Below are 13870 nucleotides of genomic sequence, written 5' to 3'. Positions count from 1 at the left end.
AACCCATAAACTGTAGATAGAAACACTAGAGGATATCGATTTTATATCCAATATTTGATATAAATATAAATCTTGCTAGGTGGATTTTCTATCCATGTCTTTACTTTAGCTTGGGAAGATATTCTGGTGAAGTCCTGTGATTATTTACCTTACTACAAAAGATACAATATATATAAATACATATAATATTAAAATATATATCCTTTGCATATTTTTATATATACCTATAGATGAGAAGTAAGTCATTGGTCATAATACAGAGTCATAAACTGATTGAAGACCCAATATATTTCTTGTATTAAAATAATTAGGGGCCTAGTTTAGAGTGCTCGAATAGCATGCATGAAGCCCTGGGTTCAATTCCTTGCTACCACATACACAGAAAAAGCCAGATGTGGAAATGGCACTGTGGCTCAAGTGGTAGAGTGTTAGCCTTGAGCTGAAGAGTTCAGGGACAACTCAGAAGTGGTGCTGTGGCTCAAGTGGTAGAATGCTAGCTTTGAGAAAGCCCAGTGCCCAGGTCCTGAGTTCAAACCTCGGGACTAGCAAAACAAAACAAACAAACAAGCAAACATAAAACAATAAAGATTAAAAAGCCTGACACTAAATATTTCTTTCAGATTAAGGATCACAAAACTTTTAGATATGGATTCTTTTTTCAGCATCCTCTATCCATTTGAGATAGAGGTAAGACTGTCAAAAATTCAGAAGTCTAAATTCAAAGTTTCATACTATTAGTTTTACCAGTGGAGGTACATTATTAATGATGCCAGATTTATATGCTGACCTAATATGGAAGCATTTCTTTGGTTTTGTTCAGCCAGTCTGCATTAAGTAGTCCTAGACATCATCTTTTACAATTCCTTTAGAAACAATCAGCAATTGTCTTCAAGCAATCAGAATATTTCTAGTACCAATATTTCTTCATACCAAAGGGCTATGCATAATTCAAGAAGGTGCAGACTGAAAAGTAAGAATGTCATGTAAAGTTAATAGCAAAGAGCATAAACAGTTTCCCAGTGATTGAGACTATTTACCCAAGCTCTTTTGGAACCAGAAAAAAACCACCCTTAGGGCTTAACTTTTCAGAGAATAGAGAGAGAAGGGAGAAAATGAAGCTAGCTCAGGTGAGAGTTAGAATTAACATAGAGCCCAAGCCACCATATGCTTTGAATAGACACAAGATGGCAGGTCTTGGCTTACTGTCAGGATGCCAGCCTTGACCTCACTCAAGAGTCCATGTCCTGAATCATTGAGGGAAAATTGTGCTTAGGCACAGATCTTCTCAAGCAACCCAGGTCTGTAGTACTTTTCCTCAACCACAGCAATAATAAGATAATAAGATGGAATAGAATGAAATGAAATGAAATTCAAACAAATAAAATCTGTCTCCTCTTCCATTGATTCACATATTAAGAATAAATTTCCCAGGAAGAATATCAAACTTGCCTTTCTTGGTTTTGCCCTTTGATATTAAACCAGATTGATACACTCCCTCCCTCTCCGTCTCCCTCCCCTTCTCCCTCCCCACCAGCTCTGTAGGAAGAACCTCAACAAGGTCTTTTTCTACTTTGAAAGTGTCCTTGTGCTAAGCTACTTTTGTTTTCATTAGATTGATTACTTCTTCACATTTAATTTGCTTTGTTGGAGATTTCCATTAGGCTGTACTCCTCTATAGCTGACATAATTTTCAAAAAAAATTATCTTTCGTATTCAGAGAGCTAAATACTTCTATGATTTTTTTGCATTGTTAAGATATTTCTTGAGCAACTCCCAAAGTACTTGTAGAGATGAAATACACATTTTGAGGAGAAAAAGTTCTCTCTCTCTCTCTCTCTCTCTCTCTCTCTCTCTCTCTCTCTCTCTCTCTCTCTCTCTCTCTCTCTCTCTCTCTCTATTTTGAAGCCCTTTTTCTTTGTACTTCTTAAAGATACTTTCCTGGCACAGAAGTGTCAGTTGTGATGTGATTATCAAGGACTATTATGAAGGACTTTGAAGATTGCTTAAAGTCTGATATCCGGTAGAGGAGAAAGGCTGTGAACTGATGAGGGTGATTCACAGGGTTTGAGTTGTCTTCTTTAGAAATTAAAATCTCAAACCTGAAAATATAAAATAGAAAATAGCAGACAACTGTGAGGACATAAAGTAGACCATAGCATGTAATATTCATTTCAGCTCACTACCCTCTTTGTATGTGTGTGTGTGTGTGTGTGTGTGTGTGTATAGGTGTAGGTGTGTTCTGTTTGCTTAGTTTAAATAGGGCATATATAAATCTCTCCTACCACTTCCTCTTCCTTCTGACCTGCCTTCTTTTCCAAAGATAATCTTGTTTTTGTTTTTTTCTTTTTCAGGTGCATGCTTTTTACTTTCTTTTTATTAAATAGTTACATAAATTCCCTGGCTTCAATGTGTTCATATAAAAAAGTGAGTGAAATAATACCATCTACCTCCTAGGAAATTAATATATGTAAATTAGCAGCTGTGGTGTTACAAAGGAATAAAGAATATTATCAGTGAAATATGGGAAAATGAACATCAGAGGTTTATTAGGGATACCAACCCCTCTGCCTGACTATGCAACTTTGAACTCATTTAGAATGTAGTAGAGTGTTTTTCCTATTGTTTCCTTCCCAAATTATTCATGTGAAGTTCTGTTTACTATGAATTAATTGATTCAGCTCTAGGAGCCGGTCATAAACTGTAATGTCCATCTTAATTCCTGGAGCAAAATTTTTATGAAAGTATAATTTACCTAATAGAAGATGAGGGTGGGAGGAATAAGGCATTACAAACAGATACAACATATGTATATAAACATAACACATTCAATGTTTTAATTGAAAACTAGTGGCTGGCAGTTGTAAACATACAAGAGTAGTTTCTATGACATTTCTAGGAGATAGACATATTAAATAGAAAAATAAAAAAAAACTGGAAATACACGAGGGAAAGGAATCCCACATAAATATTAAGCATATGAAAAATGTCACACAAGGTAGGTTTTGCTACAAGGCACATCCTAAAACTAAAGAGTGACACGTTTTAACAAAAAGAGACAATTCATAAAACAGACAATTTCTAGAATGAGTATTTGTTTGGTCCTTTAATTCAATCCCTTTGTGTTTTTTTAATGTTCTCCTATTTTTATCTTAATCATTTAATCACACATTTAAATCATTTAAATACACATTCAATTACTTCCTCCTTGAGAATTCTTTTCTTTGTTCACGTTGACCCCTAATAATTTTTATTTTCTAATCATTTTATTTTGTTGGCTTCTTGCCTGATGATGCTCTGACATATGCTGAATAAAATGCTTTATTTTTTTTTCCATGAACATGTTTTTTTGGCATCTTACTTTATCCAGCTTTGTCCTTGTGCTAGCTCAATGAGGGCTGTCACTTCAAGTTCAACATCCTTTCTCTCAGGCATTTTCTTTCATTTTCTTTCATTTTTTTCCCCCTCTCTCCTTGATCACTGAAAGCCAAGCCCATGGCTTACACAGATTGATAGCTAGTTCTTCCTAGATCCTGTTAAACTTCTTTTCCTACCCACTGTGAGTGAGATGGACTGAAGGGAGCATAGTACAGTGGGCAATAAAATGATCCCATGACTAAGTGTTGCAGCATCTATAACTTAAGTTGGTGAAGACGTGCAAGAGGGAAGAAGAAAGAGTGGGAGAAACAACTATTCAGTTGTGCATCCCTTCCAGTATCCATTTCCTCTGGGCTTGCCGCTTTCTGTCTCTTAAGGAAGGTCACAGTAGAAATTACACTCCTGTGTCATTGATGTTGGCCCTTCAATAGTAAAAGTAACCTTGAAGTTCCGCAGGATTTAGTGAATTCCCATTCCCAGAACTAGGGTGGTGCCAACCAAACAGAGACCCAAAGGGTAAGTTCAGGCCAGAACAGGGAGTGCCAAAGCAATGTCTGTGGTTTTAAGGCAAGAGGTGGGAGGCCATGTCACTCCTTTCAATGAACAGAACAAAGAATGTCCTGTTTGCAGTGGCAGAGATCTGGGTAAACATTGCCTTTATGAGATTAGGCAATGGAACCCCCGGCAGATGAGCCAGGCCTGGAGATCACATAATGGATCTTGTTCTTTACCCTTCTGGCAAAGAAAGCCCTGCAAAGGAGATTAGCCCATTTTAAGAATTTCAGAACTGTATTCAGAGTGAGAGATCCCAGAGAAAACCTTCGGGTCTCTTGCTATGTACCTCATGCATTCCTTCTTGGATCAAAATGGGTCGTAATTTTCCAACCTATGTTGTCACATTTTACCTTGAGTTCGATTGCCAGAACAAAACCATAGAGGTCAGAATTCCAAGATGGGTTTCAGGTTGCTGAAATCAATGTATTAGTAGTATGCTTGTACTGCTTCTGAAAACTCTAGGAGAGAATCTGCCATTTCCACACCTAGGAGTGGCTAGAATGATCAGGCACATGGTTCCCTCCTCCATGTTCAAGGCCAGCAGAAAATAATCTTCTAATCTCTTTGACTTGGATCATCTACTTTTTTTTTTCCAGCTCCTTTCCTCCTGCATACCCTCCTGCCTCCATCTTAGAAAAACTTTGCAAGTATTAGGAGACAAATGGATAAACTTATTTCAAGATCGTTAATCAAGGGCCTTGAGTTTGGCCTAGTGGTAGAGTGCTTTCCTAGCATGCATGAAGACCATATACATAGAAAAGGCCAGAAATGGTGCTGTAGTTCAAGTCACAGAGCTCTAGCCTTGAGAAAACCCAACGATAGTGCTAAAACCCTGAGCCCAAGCCCAGGACTGCCCCCCCCAAAAAAGATTGTTAATCATATATGAAAGTCCCCTAAGGCTATTATATATTATATATATGCACATATATTATCGTGTTCATAAACTATTCTAAAAATTGGAATGCAAGCATCTTTTGGGAAGGAGAAAAATTTCTTTCCACCTGACGCATCTATCTTTATAGTTTTATTATCATTTATAATTCCAGAGTTGTGATTACAGAGTTTTGTGATAATTGATCAACAGTCTTTTCTGTAAAATCATAGACATAAAAAATCCAGGCATCTGTCACAGTTCTCACCAATATCTGCCTGTCTCTTTAATTGGTACTCAGTAATTGTAGCTTGATTGCAAAAATTAATAGCGTCTTAACGGTAAAATAAGTTTATCCTAGAAGGGACGATTGCCTTTGTAAAAATACTTCTATAATCTCTAGAGTGTTATTTAATCATCTCAGGATACTTGTAGCTGATTTCAAGATACTTGTAGTTGACTTCAAGCTATTTTCATCCTGTATTGCCTTACAGTAGGCACTGATTACATGTAACAAAAGTGATGACTTATTTTGAGACTGTGTTTTTGCTTCTGAGCCATGGGCAAGAGAACTAATTGCTTAATTATAACTATTCATGAAATATTCTGCATTATCAAGTAGGAGATAGTGACCCCATTATTTTGTCTATGCAGCTAGACCAAGAGTTGGTTTGGTTTGTTCTATTGAAGACGTTACCTAAAACTTACTCTGTTTTGAGGGCCAGACCTGGGGCTTGAACTCAGGGTTTGGACACTGTCCCTGAGCTTCTTTTTGCTCAAGGCTAGCACTCTACCACTTGAGCCACAGCACCATCACTTTTGGTTTTTTCTGTGTACCTGGTAACCAAGGAATCAAACCCAGGGTTTAGTGCATGCTAGGCAAGGACTTTACTGCTAGACCAAACTCCTGGCCCCATAGATGTTACCTAAAATGGCTGCATTTTCAATTTCTAACACAAACCATATATTTCCCAACACTGAATACCAGATTCAGATCACAATATCAAATCAAAAGCTTGTTGATTTGGTTTTTGTTTAGTATAATGCCAACCTGAAGAATCATAGAATAGACCCCATCATTGTAAAAGTCTCTACTGTCTACTCCCCTACTCGGGAAGAAAACTTGAGAAGCATCACCCATCTCTCAAAGTGATCTTTCTCAGTTCGGTGTCTTCTGATCAGTCTTTGAGCTCTCCCAATCAACTCCGAAGCCATCTCTTCTCTATATCCCACTGTTTGGTTTTCACTTTGAGGATCACTTACCAGAATATTACAATTACCTGTCGTCTGGCTCCCCCAGATCCTTGAAAGCCTTTCTCTATATCTCAGGTTTCATTATTTTCCCCTCTCTGAAAGTGTCACTTACAAATGAGAAGATTTGTTACTTTTAATTAAAAGGGCATTGAAAAAGGCAGGAGAACCTTTCATGTCAAGTACAGGAGGATTCCAGCACACAGAGTGTGCCTCACACTTCAGGAGCCAGCATCTTTCTATCTTCCAGTTTGTAGCAGCAAACACCAAGCTTTGACACACTCATAAAAGAGAAGTTTACATGTGGGCCTATACTGATAAACTAAGTATTTGAGACCCAATAAGAACCTTACCGTCTTTCTTCTTCTCCCTAGCACTTCCCACATGACTTTTATAATGTGGAAATCTAATTTTATATGACCTTTACATAAAACTCTTAATGAAGTGGGAAATCGTCAATACTTGGTACTTTGTTATTTTACTTATCTCATCACATTATATGTTATCTGCACTGGTCATCTTTCTGTGGCCTACTGGCTCTGGCATTGGTTGTCAAGAATAGCTAAACTAAAGGGTAACAACAGGTATCCAAACATAGTAAAGTATAAGGAGTAAGCTCTGGTGTTTGATAATGTAGCAGGATGACTATAGATCACAATAACTTATTGTATGTTTTATGAGAATTCAGGAGCTAGGAATCCAAAGGCATATATTGAAAACTATCATAGTGAAATGGCACACTCCATTAAGACATAAAATTAGCACACATTAATCAAAAAAATCTTTAAAGACTCCATCTATCAAGTCATTGCTCTTAAATCCAAATCAAAGTTCCTTCCTCTTTTAAATTATTAACTAAGAAATAAGTAGTTCACTAACTAGAATGCTGCCAGATTAGAAGTAAAAGAAGAGAGATCTATAAATTGTGTTATACCAACAAGAATTTCTTCAAAGAGATTGCTCACATTTCTCAGCAACCTTCTTCCTTTCCCTATGGTCTTTTCATTATTCTGAGGATGTGCCAATTGGGTGACAATATGTCATTGCTATTTCTGACTCAGGCCATTTAGCAATTACTGACCTTGTGTCAAGGAGAGTTAGCATCTAGATTTCTACGTTAGCAACACCAGAAATGACCAGTAAGCTATAGAGAACAGGGGAAAGGAATACCAGGAGAGATCAAATTCAACACACTCGGAATACACATGGCACATGTGAAGAGGCAATGCCACATTTCATAGTTCAGAAACATGACTTTATACATAATATGTGTATCATATACATTAACACTGTGTCTGAGCATGCCATGACTATGACAATATTTGTTTCTTCACTCATTCATAGAGATAATATATTTTTCTCCTTTCTGATTCAGTATCTCAGAAATGTTTTTGTACCGTATCTATAACTTCTATGCATATTTATTTTCAAACATGTCAGATGATAAACTCAAATTATATCAACTCACCTAGGAAACCTTATACACGGTTGTTAATTTACTAAAATTGGGAAGAGGGCAAAGATTGGCCACATTAGCCTATCTTCAAAAAGAGGGCAGCCACCCCAAGTTTACCTCAAGTTAAACAATGGCCATAGAAAGAAAGCAATCATAATATTTGTCACATGGAGTGGATAAACTAATGGTTGAAGAATGAGTAAGGTATTAAAAAGAGAAGGTGATAGGGATTTGTGGTGAGGTAAGTAGAACACAACAGTGTAATAGCAAATGTCTGTGTAGCAAAATAAATTCAAATGTGACAACCTCATAAAATGAGCCAGAAAACATGAGAATCTATGATAGCATTGCAAGGAATAGGACTGTCTCTGGAAGCTCTGCTTGAATTCCCATTACATCATTTAAACACTGTGGGTCTACAAATTTTAGGCATTGTGCTTTTACAATGATTCTTTTTTGAGAACTCTAAATACACCAGCGAGAGAGCATACTCACTTTCCAGGTAATTGTTTTGTTACAGGCTTCCTTTTTTTTTTTTGGAGTGGTTTGATTTTTATTTGAGAACTTCACTAGCAAGTAGAACACTTTTATGGAATGCCAGTAATGTTTACTTTTTCATGCCTGAGACAATGTATTTCCTTCTTCCTACATCAGTGTCTTATAAATTGCGAAGCAGAAGCAACAACAGGGAATCTATCTTTAAAGCTGAGGTAAAGTATAGATCACTTTTGGAGAGAATAGTGGATTTGGTTTGGTCGCAGCAGATTTTTAGTTTCGTAAAGTTTTCGATCATGACAGGAAGAACTTAGTTGATAAGTAGAGATCAAAATCGATTGACACTGTTGATTTGGAAGAAGTAAGAAGATATGATGAAGAAGGTGACATTTTAAAAAATCCCCCTGGGAATTAAAAAATATGCCTGGGGCATGAAAATGCTGTGTAGGCATCTGGTCCCCACTTCAGATAGTCTCAGAGGAACCAGAAACCAGGGCTTTTTACTCTTGGTTTCAAGGGTCAAGGTTGTTCTACTTGACTTTCCTTACTCTTTAAAGATACAAAAATGCAATTACTCATAGATATTTTGAAATGAGGATGGGCAGAAGGAAAACTCAGCACTAAGAAATTTAGGTTATGCAGAAGTAGTATGCACACCAAGTATATAAAGAATTATTCTGAGGCTAGGCAGGTAACCAGTGTATGTGATCATTTTGGCAGCCAAAATGAGAATAGCCCTTTACCTCTTTAATGTCCTATTGACTGAAGAGAAGGTAGCTCTAGATGCTTGAGGTTTCTGATTTTTTAATGCACAGCCCCAAATCTGTATTTTAATTGCAATTTTTTTCACATGTTTATATTATATAATGTCATCCAAATACCACAATATAGCCTCAGATCAAAAATAGTCAAGGTAGTTAATCTGCTCAATATATGGACTCGGTTACACTTACCAGAGTCCCAAAAGACTTCAACCAGAGGCTCAGAGCTACTTGGAATGTCAAAATGTAACAGAGAGAATGAACTAATGGCTGAAAACCATACCTGGGTTGAAGTAGGAATTGGTGACAAAACAATACAAGTTGTTGTTGAGCACTTACAATTAGTTTCCAAGAGTGAAGTAAATAGTTTATTTTCATTGAAAAAGAAAGGGAGACATAGAGACAGAGCTAGATAACATAGGCAGGGACAGAGAAACAGGAGAAGTTAGGAAGTGACAGTACAGTTCAGAGAAGGTAGGCTAGCATATAATAGATATCACTCTGATTAAAAATCATTTTCAACATGGCTGTCTTTTCTGAGGAACCAGAAAGGAAAGGTAGAAATTCCATTGAGTTTTCAACAAAAGATGAAGTCCAACAAATTAAGGTCGCCTTGAGAGTTCAGTTTCCAGAGACACAATCCAAGATAAATACCTATGATATAGGAAGGAAATATGTCAAATGCTGGTTTCTCTAAAGAACATAAAATTCTAGGAGAATTACATGATTAATAGGGTCAGGGTTTCAATTGCAACTATTGCTGACAAACATGTCTTCTATTGATTTTCATTAATTAGCAATTGTAAAATGAGGTGAACCACAGAAACTGACAATCATAACTCTGTATCAACATGTAAACTCCATCTCCTAAATAGCTAACAGATTATTGTTTCAATACATACTCCATCCATTGCTTAGTAACCTCAGGCCAGCCTTTCAATATACTAAATCTCAAGTTTTATTATCTGTAAAATGGAGACAATAGCATCATTTATATTAAGCATTAAGAATTGTTAAGAACTAAGGCACATAAAATTACCTCTGTGAGGTTCAAAGCTTCAAAATATTAGTACTGCTACATTCTGCAGTTTATATCCATAGACTTGAAGATAAGGGGTTGGGTCTTGCAAAAAAAATCACAAATTAATTATTATAAAGTCAGAAGTGCCTTGATGGCTGGCAAGGTTATCTAATACATCCATCTGGAGAAATAATGGAATTCTCTTTCATTTTCATCCTTGGCACCCACTGGGACAGAAGGGTCACCTTGATACATAGTTAATTGAATATTTGGCACAGGCTGGCACCTGTGTCAGCATCTTCCTGCAGAGGCTGAAGTGACAAAAAATTCTACTGCAGGCAAAGTTCAGTAATTAAAAAAAAACCTGAGTCATTTAGATTTTATTTATATGAAACCTCAGGCCAAGCCCAAATTCTCACTTCCTGTCAACAGTGTCAGTTAGGTGAAGGAAAAGTATCCTAACGACAATTGCTGTGGTTCACACTATTTTGTTATTTTTAAAATAACATTCTGGCAGGAACTGGGCTGAAGGATGGGAGAAATAGCATCTAAAATAATAACCATAAATAAAACATGCAATCTCCGAAATAGACTTTTGAATGGGTAGCTGACCTATATATGGCATGAACCTTGGGCAGAACATCTGGATGAAAGAACAAGAAGCTCTACAGAGGACCTGACTATCATCTGCACCGAGAAAGGTAAACCGGAGACAAATTACTGTTGTCCCTGCATGCCAGTTGATCATTTCTGCAATTTCTACAATGTCAAATGTTGCCTTGCCCAAGAAAATGAACGTTAGATTTTGTATTCAGGCGACACATCAACTGTTAGCACTGCGTTCCAAAGGGTGTGCTCTTATTTTTACTTTTGTGCATCGCATATCGAGTTTTATGTTCTTTTTTTCTTGAAAGAAAAAATGCATGTTAAATACAAAAAGATAAGGTGAGTTACAGGCAAACCGTTGCCAACCACACAGAGACCCTCACACTATTTTTGAGCACATGTTTCGACATCTAGTTGGCTCTTTCTGCCAACAAATGTATAGGCAAAATTCTTTCTGCTGGCCTAATTAATGTTGTTTGAGAAGATGACTTTTAACGGCTACTTAGTATTTCAATGTATAGATACATCATGCCTCAATGAGTTATTTTCATCTGTAACACTTTCTTTTCTAAGGTGTGTGTGTGTGTGTGTGTGTGTGTGTGTGTGTGTGGTTATGACTTCTGAATACATGATCTTGTACGTTTCAAACTGGCACTTTATCACTTGAACCATGCTCTAGTCTGCCTTCTTGCTGGATATTTTAGGGGTAAGTTCTGTCCTCCCACTTGTATGCTTGCGTATTATACACTGCTTGTCATTGCTGGGATAACAGCCACACAGTACTGTAACCAATTTTGCTCTGGGAAATAGACACTTTTCAGACCTGGCTAGCTTTGAATCATACTTCTCCCAATCTCAGCCTCCTAAGCAGCTATGATTACAGTTGTGAGCCACTGTTTTCTTGAATTTTCTCAGTCTTATGTATGTATGTATATATATATGTATATATATATGTGTTTACCTTTCTTTCTTTCTTTCTTTCTTTCTTTCTTTCTTTCTTTCTTTCTTTCTTTCTTTCTTTCTTTCATGTTTTCTTTCTCTCTTTCTTTCTTGTGTCTTTCCTGGGTTTTGAACTCAGTGCCTGAGTTTTTATTGTCCAAGCCCAGTGTTCTACCACTTTAAGCTCCACTTTTGGCTATTTTTTTTTTTTTTTGCGGGACGGGGTCAGGTGGTGTTTAAATGGATATGAGTCTCTTTCAAAGACTTGCCTTCCTGGGCTGGCTTTGAACTGTAATCCTCAGATCTCAACCTCCTGAGTTGCTAGGATTATAGGCATGAATCTCATGCATCTGGCTCTCACTCCACATTATAAATAATATCTTCTCATATTTGTACAGGATTGTATTTCCTTAGGATAAGGTCTTTTAAAACTGCACATCTTAAAATAAATTATGTCGGGACTGTTTTGTGGTGGTCTGCATCAATTACTATGTAAAGCAAAGGAAAGGGTCATGTGCAAGGGGGGTCATTAGGAGAATGGAGGTGATGGGTCAACACAGATAATAAAATAGTACAGTGGCTCCTCAGGCTCTTGTGGATAAATAATTGACTACTCATGGGGAACCTGACCAGAACACAGCTCACAGATGGATGCCACAGCACTAAAACTCTTAGCTTCTCATGCTCATTCAAATTCCAGGAAACTATCTCCCTAGCCTCCATTTTCTGAGTACCCCAGAGTACAGGAATCTCCCATCATGCCCTTTCATACTGAATTATCTTTTAAGAGTAAGCTGTGGAGAAACTTACTCCACATATATGTGTCACCTGAAGTATGCTGGAAAATCTTCACCAATTCTAGTGGTGTGTTTCCTGGGGATGGCCAATGCTCTGTGTGCTTTCTTACTTCAGTTCATGCACAGTGGCACAAATGTAACTTGACGGCCTCTCCACACAGCTTTATGTAGAAAACAAAGACCATTTCTAGCACGCCCTTTGTTGGGGGGGACAATATTGTTCCTCTTCTAGGCAGTTAAGGAGTGCCTTGAGCATCCCACCTAAACACACTGGCCTTGCTACCAAACCTATGCCCCACTTCATTTAATAATCAGAATACAGTGCAAGGGGGTGGCTGAGCAGAAGGTCTGGCTACTCAGCAATTCCGATCATATGTTCATGAGGGGGGAGGAAGGGGAGGTAAATCCCCCGCTGCTCATGACTCACAGCAGTCACCGCCATGATGTGAAGAGTTGTTGAGCTCTGGGCTGTGTTGACACAATATGGTTTATGGCTTTTCAGGTCACATGAGGGAAGATGTTGAATCATTTCTTACCATCGGCTGCCAGCTGCTGTATTGATTTTCCTTCACCTGCCCATCCCCGCCCCCTCCACACCTGTTTCCCAAGCTTTTCTCACTTGTAAATCTGCACTTTGTCCTCCTGGAGAGGCAGTGTATTGATAACCTCTTCAACATGTGATATGTCCCAAAAAAGGGACACTTATGAACTAAGTGTGCTAGAAATAAGCTGGCTACGTTCTTCTTTGTTACATCAGGTTGTACAACTCCTTAAAATTTTATCAGTGTTGTTTCATAAGACCAAAGCTAGGAAATGCAAGACAGGAAAGGAGAATGTAATTGACTTCTCCGTGACTAGTTTATGTGGACTGAGGCTACCTACCGTATTGGGAGTGGAGCAAAGGAGTTACTTACTTAATGTATGCAATTCTGAATTCATCATTTTACTTGATGTGCCCTTTGAAGTCTATGGCTTCATGCAAAGTCCCTAGGTCTGTGCAAAACTCGGTCAGTACCTTGACAGGTTCCAAGAGTGTGTTAGAACGATTTCAATAGCCAAATAAGTAGCATTTCTTGTGAAAAAGAACCTACCCAGGATGAATGAAGCTGCTGCCTGATTGGTAATTTGAACGTTCCGAAGGAGTGTATGTAGCTGTTTTCCTTAAAACATTCCATCAGAAGAATTGCACTTATTTCAATTGAAACACTGTGGTTATTTTTTGTTGCTGGTTCCTTTCATTTAATATTTGCAAGACTTGTTACGCTAGGTATCAGCAATTCATTTTTATGAACAAATAATTATTTATTTTCTTATCAGAGGAGTAATATGCTCATCTCATCACAAGATTTGAGGGAAGCACATGTCACACAAATGTGTGAGAACCCAGTCACCCTTATTGCACAAACAGATCAATAATTTATGTCATGACTAATATATATGTATAGGAACTTTACATGGAATTCCAGTACCTTCTTCTTGTTTGCAACTATCTTTTTTTACGTACATGGTATATTAATTGTATTGCAGTCTCATGGGACGTATTAAAATAAGAGGGAAATGGAAACTCATGATAGATGCTTGTAAGCATGTATGGTGATTACGTACATATTTATACATATATATATATGTGTATGTGCATGTGTATGTGTGTGTGTGTGTGTGTGTGTGTGTGGTGTATGTATATATGTTCACTGAAACTTTGTTGTTGTGGGATTTGAATACCACAGGATAGCAAGAAAAAAG

The 13870-nt window shown here is 37.5% G+C and overlaps 1 non-coding gene across 1 annotated transcript; it reads right to left on the bottom strand.

The window, feature by feature from the left end:
* Positions 1-13438: 13438 nt before the first annotated feature.
* On the bottom strand, positions 13439-13537 carry LOC150051879 (small nucleolar RNA U13). Its single transcript, XR_016538506.1, has one exon. It is a non-coding gene; the product is annotated as a small nucleolar RNA U13 (small nucleolar RNA).
* Positions 13538-13870: the final 333 nt, after the last annotated feature.

Source organism: Megascapheus bottae, chromosome 17, assembly GCF_031878675.1.
Source record: "Megascapheus bottae isolate mThoBot1 chromosome 17, mThoBot2.hap1, whole genome shotgun sequence".
NCBI lineage: Eukaryota > Metazoa > Chordata > Mammalia > Rodentia > Geomyidae > Megascapheus > Megascapheus bottae.
This window is presented reverse-complemented; position numbering and strand designations above follow the sequence as displayed.